We start from the raw sequence: 8,860 nt of genomic DNA on the forward strand, positions 1-8,860 counted from the left end.
TTGGATACACTCCTCCCTCTTGGTGCAAAATTCAGGATCAGGGAAAGATCTCACTAAATGCTAATTACACAGTATTTTGACGTTTGTAAACTTCAACCTTCTTATGTATAGCTAATGCATATTTTACAGTTTATCTCACGCCTAACATTTTTCAACCCGTCGATTATATAGGATATAAAGTCTGGTCTTATAGCTGGATATGAGGACATGTATGTTCTTTATGTACTATAGCCTGGGGCAGTGCTGCTTTTGATTTATTAGGATTCTTTGCACACACACACAAACACACACACACACACATACACATACACATATATATGTATGTACATATATATAGTATTGATGCCCTTGAACAGTGGTTTTCCTGGCCTTGGTTAAGAGTCAGCTTCTCAGCCCAAACCAGAAATTTTACCTGGTTTATAAAAGGTTGGATCCAACCATTTCTCCAAAGATATGTCCAAAATGAACATATCAAGAAAAATACAAGGTTTTAAATTTGTATAGAAAAATACAAGTTTAAAACTATTATTTTGACTTTTGCTATATAAACCTATGCCTGAGACAGGTGTGTTCTCCATAAGATACTGCCAAACCTAAGTATGTAAAACATGCTACTAAATTACTTTTTGAGAAGAGGTTTGATTGGATATATGCTTTCTAATGTTTCAGCTGACACTTTGAAGCCTTGGCAGTCTGAACCATACAGAGAAGGGGCTTGTAGGATGCTATTAGGATCTGCTGATTAAACTGATATTTTTCTGTGGATGCACTTCAGGGCATTTAACTCCAAGGGCCAGAGCTTCTACCAGAGGTGCTGCGGCTCATCAAGAGATGGCACAGATCCTAGTGACCCAGCATGTGTGTGAACGATAGTGTAATTCGGGTTCTAGAGAGATGACTAAGAAATGGTCTGCTATTTTGTGTTTTAAGATTTTAGTTATATTTTGTAAAAGAAAAAAAAGAAGCTAAATATATGAAAACTTATTTTAATAGTATGAAGGAAGCAAAAATAAGTGGCCATCAAGGAAAACTTGACAAAGCACAGAGGAACCTATTCCTATTTCTGATTTGTAGCAATTCGGGGGGGGGCTAGAAGAAGGGGGCAGAGGTCTGCTGCATACCTTAGTCAGATTGTTTACTTTCACCGTATTGTCTCAGGTCCTTGCTGTCATCTCAAAGCAATGCTTTTTTTTTTTAATTTCCTTATGTCTATAGATGAGAACCCCCCCCCCCATGTAGTCCCCACCCCAAGCATTCTAGACTCATTATCAGAAACCATACAAGCATCTCAACCATGCTCAGGAATGCATCTGCATAAAAACTAACAAAGGACATCTCAAAATAGTTGAGATTGGACAATATTTTGAAATTTATTTCTGCCCTTGAGAAAAGACTTTCAATTTGATTAATATTGCTAGAAGTGTTTAGACCCCAAATGCATTTGTTTTCTCCTACAACTAGAGAGAATGCACATTTTACTTCCAGCAGGAAGACAAAGGAACTTTTCTTTCCTTATGCTTTCCCTATAAAGATTCTATTCACCTTTGTACGACTCCATGGCTGGGTCTTGTTTGTTCTCATTCAGTGTAGGAAAGGTAACATATGAAGAATGGGACCAGACACTGTCAGAGTCATGGCAGCTGGTTGCTAAAGCACCAGGAGCCACTCTTCAAGTGTTTCCACCTGGGGGCTTCTCTGTGCATTCACCACTATGCCATCCTCTCTTTGTAAGTGAAGGAAATTTTTAGCAAGATTTACCTTCATTTCCCCTGGCAATTAATCACTTGCAAAAGACCTAAAATGTTTTATTTATATTTTTCACCGCACTTTTCTTCCCCTCTGATTTTTCTCCTTTACTCTGTACATTTAAGAACAGCAGCCATGCCAGGCAAGTAAAGGACTTGACCGGGAATGAAATGTCCCTAGCCATTAGCAGGTGGAGATAGTGGTCAGCCTTCTCCAAACACAGAAAAGGGATCTGAGTTGCTTTCTTGTGCCAGGGGTTACTTTGCCTTATCTGTGTTTGCAAGAAACTTCTAGATTTACACGCAAGTGTTTATGAATGTGTTATTGGATAGCCTTCTGAGGATTGGGCAGGCCTCTTGGCTGTTTTTTTTTTTTTTTAGAGAAAGGTCAGACATGAGCAAATGATGCGTTCTTGGTACGTACAGTCCATTGGGCTGGCGCTCTTTGGGCAAAGAACTGCCTAACATGAGAGCAAATCGATTGTTGGGCAGGAATTTGTCTGTTTAATGGCTCTGCATAAGGCAGCCTGTCTTTAATATCTAACATACACACACACACACACACACACACACACACACACACACACACACACACAAAACGTAAAGCCAATTTAGTTCTGCCCTTATTCTCTCTCTGTCAGGGAGTGGGAGACATTTTTGTTTGCTACAGCATTTCAAATCATCACAAGAGGAAATAAATTTTTATAGCTTCACATAATAACAATGGAATAAAGATCATCCGGTCTTCTTTGAGGTGCGTTTTGCACAAAAAAGTTATCTGCCAACTGACATGCATTGGTTCTGTTTCAGCTGTTTAACCTGTGGCGACGAGGTCTAGCCCAGCTTGAAGGGCTCTCTCACTCATCTCAGTTAGTTTTGATTCCTTGAAACCAATATGCAAAGAGCCCTTCAACTGACTCAATTGTCAAGGTCTAGGCCCTATCAGGTGTTGAGATTTTGCTGACCAAACTCTCTGGAGTTTTCCTTGTCTCCATCTCTCTGGGGAAGCTCTTCACTGGGGGTTGACTCGTGTGATTTAATCTCTCCCATTTTGTTCATCCTGGTTGGTTGCTGCTCGAGGACAGTGAGAGTATGCCCCTCCCCATGTAGTTGGCCTTCTGGACCCTGTTAGCATGTTTTGCTCCTCCCTCGATTTCAACCATTATAAATGCCTGCCTTGCTTTGGGAATGGGAGGATTTGGCTCACTGTGCTCGGCCTCTACTGAGACATCTTCTTAAACAGTCTTTCACACTCTGCTTCCCTCGTGAATGCTTAAAAATTAACTCAAGAATTTTCAGTTGTCTTCCCCCCCGCCCCCCTCCCCGCCCCCTCCCCCACTCCCACCTCACAACCCCCCTCCCTGTAGCCAGGATGGCCAGTTAGAAAGCTCTGCATAAGAAATTTCAACTACCGAGTAATCCTTGGTCCCTCCCTTCCCTAGCCACTAAGAAAGGACTCAGTTATTTTTGTAAATTCAGCCTTAGAAATTTCCCATTTACTACACAAAATTTTTTATGGACTAGCATGGGACAAGCAAGGTCTTAGCAGAGTGTCTCTTAGATGCTATGTGGCAGAAGGGAGTCACCCAGGAGCTCTTCCCGGTGCTAGTGTGTCGTCAGAGTGGTCATTGATTGTGTCATCTGGCCCTGATCTCAAGACTTTCAGCGGCTGTCAGTTCTAGAGTGAGTCTCTGGGGCTTCCGCTCAGGTGATGGTTATAGTGTGTTACAACAATAGTACTTAGAAAGGAAGTGAGTGCTCCGCCTGCAGACAGAGGAAGCCTTCAAAAGGTGCTTTCAGAATTGAATTAGGAAGAGGAGTTCTTTTTTGAATTAAAACAGGGAAGATTAAAGTGTCACAAAGCCTCCTGCTGTCAGATAGCAGTTTCTATGATATTGACTTGAATCCAATGCAACCCTTATCTCCAGGGCATGTACTGTATCCAATACTCAATAAAAAACAAGTGCAGGTGGAGGCTACATGTCGCTGTGTTGTTACTGGATTTTCTCAATAATCATTAAAACCCATCTCATCTTTGTATGTATTACTTAAAATAGTTTGTATGTTGGAGCAGAGTGGGTGTCAATCAAGCCACATAAATGCTTCTACAACTCCTGTGTGGCCATGCTCCTGGGATCACTACTGAGAGTTACTCCACCCCTTTCCCAGCCAAATGAAGTGAAATTGTTTCCCTGGTAGGACTTTAATTCAAACTTTTTGTCTCTTCTTCATGGCAGACTTTCTCTGTATCTCCTTTCCTAGTCTCTGGGGCAGGACTACCGTTTAATGTCCTGTGGTAGCACGACATTGACCTTGCTTTGCTTCTAACAGGAAAAGCCAACTCGAGTACAAACTGATGACGTTAGCTTTGTGTGACACACAGGGAAACCTGCAGCTCCCTGCTCCTCTGGGGTCCACAGGCAAACATCAGAGCACCCTCTCCTTCTAGGGATTTAACATGGAAAGTACAGACAGAAGTCTCTTCTGTTGCCATGGCAACGCTCCTTCCCTGATAGGATTTTGGCCATTCCAGGCACGCTTCACTTGTTTTCCTGCCTTAAACCTAGACTAGCCTTGTTCTGAGTATTCTGGGTTATTTTCATTGTAGGAGGAACATTCAGCATGAAGTCTGTCCTTTTTAGTTGTCACGTGTACAATGCAGTGCATGTGACTATAGGCACACTGCTTATAGCTTATGTTTAGAGTTTATGCATCCTAGAGTAATGGCCACTTTATTGCTGACAGTCCAGCAATTCTTCATGCTGTCTTCCACTAGCCTTCTGCTCTCTGATTCCAGGCATTGGACTGTTTTAGATACCTCAAAACAAGGGGGTCTGGAAGGTTTTATGCTTTTATGTTTTTTTTTTTTTTCATCTCACTGAGCACAACCTCTCCAGATACAACAAGCCACCCTGTCATGTATTTAAGAGTTCTCCCTTTCTGGAAGCTGGCTCCATTGTGCAGCAGGTATACTCCACTCTCCATGTCTAGTCACCTGTCAATAGACACGGTACTGTGTCTTGGTTATGGTGAATAATGCCCCGGTGTAGATGAGGATGGGAAATATCTTTTCAAGACTCCAACCTCAAGCCTTTTAGATAATACCCAGAAGTGAAATTGCTGGACCTTACAGTAATTTCATTTTTAAGTCTTTGCAGACCGTTCACACTGCTTCCCATAGCAGATGTGCCATTTTATACTCACAACTTCAGTTCACAAGGGCCCCAGTTTCTCCACCATCACCTTTTGTCTGTTGTCTACTTAAACAGGGAGCAGCTCAGTCTTCCTCTGCCCCGGTCTAACTCAGAATTCCAGATGCAAGTACCTTCCATCATAAGCCGTCCATCCTGTTTCCTCAGTGGCCCTGGAATCTTGACCTACAACTTCCAGTTTATTAGTTCACTCAACTGATATTTATTGAGCACATGCTATGATTTTATGGCTAGTCCTGCCAACATCCAGAGGCCATTCCTGCAGTGTTAGAAATAAATGATGCTCCTCGCCTTGTTTTACAGGGTTTTCTGGTTTGCTTTGGCTACATTTTCCAGAGGAAGAAACTGGTTCTTGAGAAGGTTAAAGGTCCTGGGCCTGAGTCATGCTTTGAGTAACAGGGGTAGCCTTGAACCTGACTCCACAGCACAGGCTTGAGTTGGAGACTTTTTTCCTCAGCCCCCACTCACCTTTTAAATTGCTCATTTTAATTAAGAACTCAGCTGAAGTTCTCAACTATGAACTATGAAAATCCAAGTCCACTTTTATGATGGTGGATGTCATTTAAATTATTATTTCCATTAAAACTGAACTTGGTTTTTAAATAGTCATCAATGGTCTTCATAAAAAAAAAAAAAAAAAAAAAAACAACCTATATTTCAAGTCTAAAAGGTTGATCCAGGGATAAGTAAGCTTTTTCCTATCTAGGCCAGTTAAAATCTGGGGTCATAGCCTCCAGTTATTTAGATTGTACTTAGGGACTATATAATCTTATCTCTGTTTTGCCAATAATATAGCCAGAAAAGCAATTTCAGTGTGGAATCCACTAGGCTTTGACCTCGTTTCTTTTCTCTTTGATCCCAGTGAGTTGCCTTTCTCAGTATTTAGAGAAAATTAGTTTGAAATTGCATCAATATCACAACTAACAAGATTATTTTACTCACCCACATGTTACCTGCCTTTGGTCAACTTTTCCCTGCCCCAGTGTCATGGGACACAGTGGGAGAATCAATGCCACTTCTTACTCTGCTGAATCGTAAGCTGGGAGGAACTAAGAGGGGTATTAATAATTAACTTTCTCCTCTATAATACAGAACACATATTTCTAATGCAGCCCTAGCTCCTGGTTCTTTGAGATGCATTCAACTGTCTCAGACATCTTCAAATCTGAGTCATTTAATAAACTAAAGTAGAAATATTAGAATATATGTGCCCAATAGCACGAGGCGTGGCGGGTAAACACAGCATTTATAGCACAGGGGCACGAGGGGTGGGGCACAGCATTATCATGTGTGCACAATTCTGGCACCTGTGACACTGCCCTGGTAGCTAGTTAGTTTTAACAAATGCTCTTACTGCCTGATAAATAACTGCTGAAGATTTTTGTTGCCTCCAGAATAAATTTAGCAGAACCGATCTGATTGATAGTGGTGGATTTAAGAAGAATATCAGTGACAATGGCTCCAACCTTAAAGCCCCGTGGGTTTCATTTGTTATCAGCAACCTGCCAGCCCCCGCTGAACTTCAGATTGCCTGTCTGGTTCCCAGGCAGCATCTCAGCATAATATAAGAAAGTGCAGGTGGTTTAGGAGCAGTGGCCAAGGAAACCCAAGCAGAAACTCCGCTTCTCTAGTAGTCTTCCTGCCAGGCGAGCCTCTGAGAACAGGGCGTGGCTGTGTCCCTTTTGTGCACAAGAGGAAAGTCGCTAGTAACTGGTAGGTTTATAGATACTATTTTTATAATAGAATCTTAATTCCCTGAAAAATATAAAAAATTAGTGTCCTAGAATGAACTCTCTGCTTTCCAAACCTACTTCTAAGAAGGGTTCTAAACCCCAATAGGGTACTTTTCCCTTCGCTACTCTGATGGTCTGATGGGATAGATGAATCAATGTTTATATTTTTAAACCTGTAAATATTTTTATTTTGAATATTTTGTATATTTGTTGATATAATTCCATTTTGTGCATATGTACTACTGTGCATGTTGCTGGTTTTGATAGTCACTCTTTTAACAAATGTAAACAGGTTGGACCGGCTCTCTTCTTTCATTCATCTTACAATGAAAATACAATGTTGCCATTTTAACTATTGTGTTTAAATTTGGTCAATAAATTCTGTTGTTCCTTTGCAGTTAAAGCAAATTCTGTTGGCCTTTATATTTCTTCCTAGTTGTAAATTTTTTAGGAAGTATACTAACAGCAGTGAGGAATGTGTGTGTGTGTCCATATGTGCCTGTGCATGTATGCATGTGAGTACATATGATAGGTGTAGATGAATGCATGTGTGTGCATGTCTGTGATGCACCTCTTTGTGTATGATAGGCTTGTGATATGTGTAATTTGCAACATGTGTAATGTCTGGTTTGTGTGTTCGTGTGTGTGTGCCTGTACGCGTGTACTCGTGTATGTGTGTGAGTGTCTGTGTGTGTCTGTGTGTCTCTGTGTGTGTAATGTGTGCACCTGAAGTGGAAACACCAATGGGAGGCCCAATGGGAGGCCCAATGGGAGGCCCATGTTTCTTCCCACACTGTAAACAACTGAAAATTGTTTGCTTTAGGTGGCTGCCTTTTGAAAAATGTGCTTGTTATTCTCTGTCCTGGTTCCGGAGTCCCTTTCTGGGAAACTCTCCCTGCCTATAATCCCCTGTGAGACCAGCTAATCTATCTGTATGATTCTTAGGTGACAGTCAAAGGAAGGTCACAGACATCTCTCCAGATTGTTTTCTGTTTACTTGGTGTTTGGTGGCAGGTTTTCAGTTCCTGTATGTTACGGAGTCAAATTCACAGAAGCTGTGTGAAGAATAATGAAGTTGTTGCATTTTGTGTGGAAAAATAAGAAGGTCACATTTGCTGCTTTGAAGCACATCTTCCTTAAACAGGTTTGGCTATGCTGTGGATGTTTATAATTGTCTTAAATGATGAGAAATGTTCATGTTTATCTGCAGAACATGATGCAGAAATCATTTCAAAGGAGGACCCAATTACTCACTGCAAATATACAACTGGAGAGCAATGACAGTGGACAGCGAGTTTAAAAACGTCACTTCCCTTCCTTACACCCCTCCTTTTCTCCTCAGCTCCTTGTCTTCCATCCTCATCTTTTTCTCATGGAAATAATTGGAAAGACAGGTCTTTTCAATAAGGCAGTGTGGAAGCTAATGTTGAGATGCAAGATTAGACTTTCCCTCAAGTGCTGAAAAGAGCAGGGGGGTGCAAATCTACCCGGCTGACTTCTGTTATTGTAACAACGTATCTGAGGCTGGCTACTTAATAAAGAAGGGTTGGTTTTTTGGTTTTTGTTTTGTTTTTGTTATTGCTGTTTTGTTTTTGTCTCAGAGATCTAGACATCTATGAGAGAGAGTTTCATGGTGCACAGCCTCCTAGGACAAAACTGTGTGCTCAAGCATGCAGAAGATAGATTCAGCCTGGGCCCTGTAATTCACATTTGTCATCCCAGCACTCAGGAACTTGAGGCAGGAGGATCACCAGAACTCCACACCAGCCTGATAGACCATCTAGAAGAATAACAGAGTAAACTCATAGGCATACAAGTAAGGATACTGTGCAGGGGCTAGAGGGATGGCTCAGTGGTTAGAAGCTCTTGCTGCTTCTGTTGTAGAGGACCTGGGTTCATTTCCTAATCGTCCATATCAGGCAATTCAGAACTGTCTGTAACTCAAGCTCTGAGGGGTCCAGAACATTCTTCAGGCCTTGGGAGGTACTTGTGTGCACTTGCTGCTCTACATACATCCAGGCATACACACATACTCATAAATTAAATGTCTAAAAGTTTTAATGGAATACTATTTATAACATCTGATAGTAATAAAAGAAAACAGAAGCCGGGCGGTGGTGGCGCACACCTTTAATCCCAGCACTTGGGAGGCAGAGGCAGGCGGATTTCT

Source organism: Mastomys coucha, unplaced genomic scaffold, assembly GCF_008632895.1.
Source record: "Mastomys coucha isolate ucsf_1 unplaced genomic scaffold, UCSF_Mcou_1 pScaffold9, whole genome shotgun sequence".
Lineage (NCBI taxonomy): Eukaryota > Metazoa > Chordata > Mammalia > Rodentia > Muridae > Mastomys > Mastomys coucha.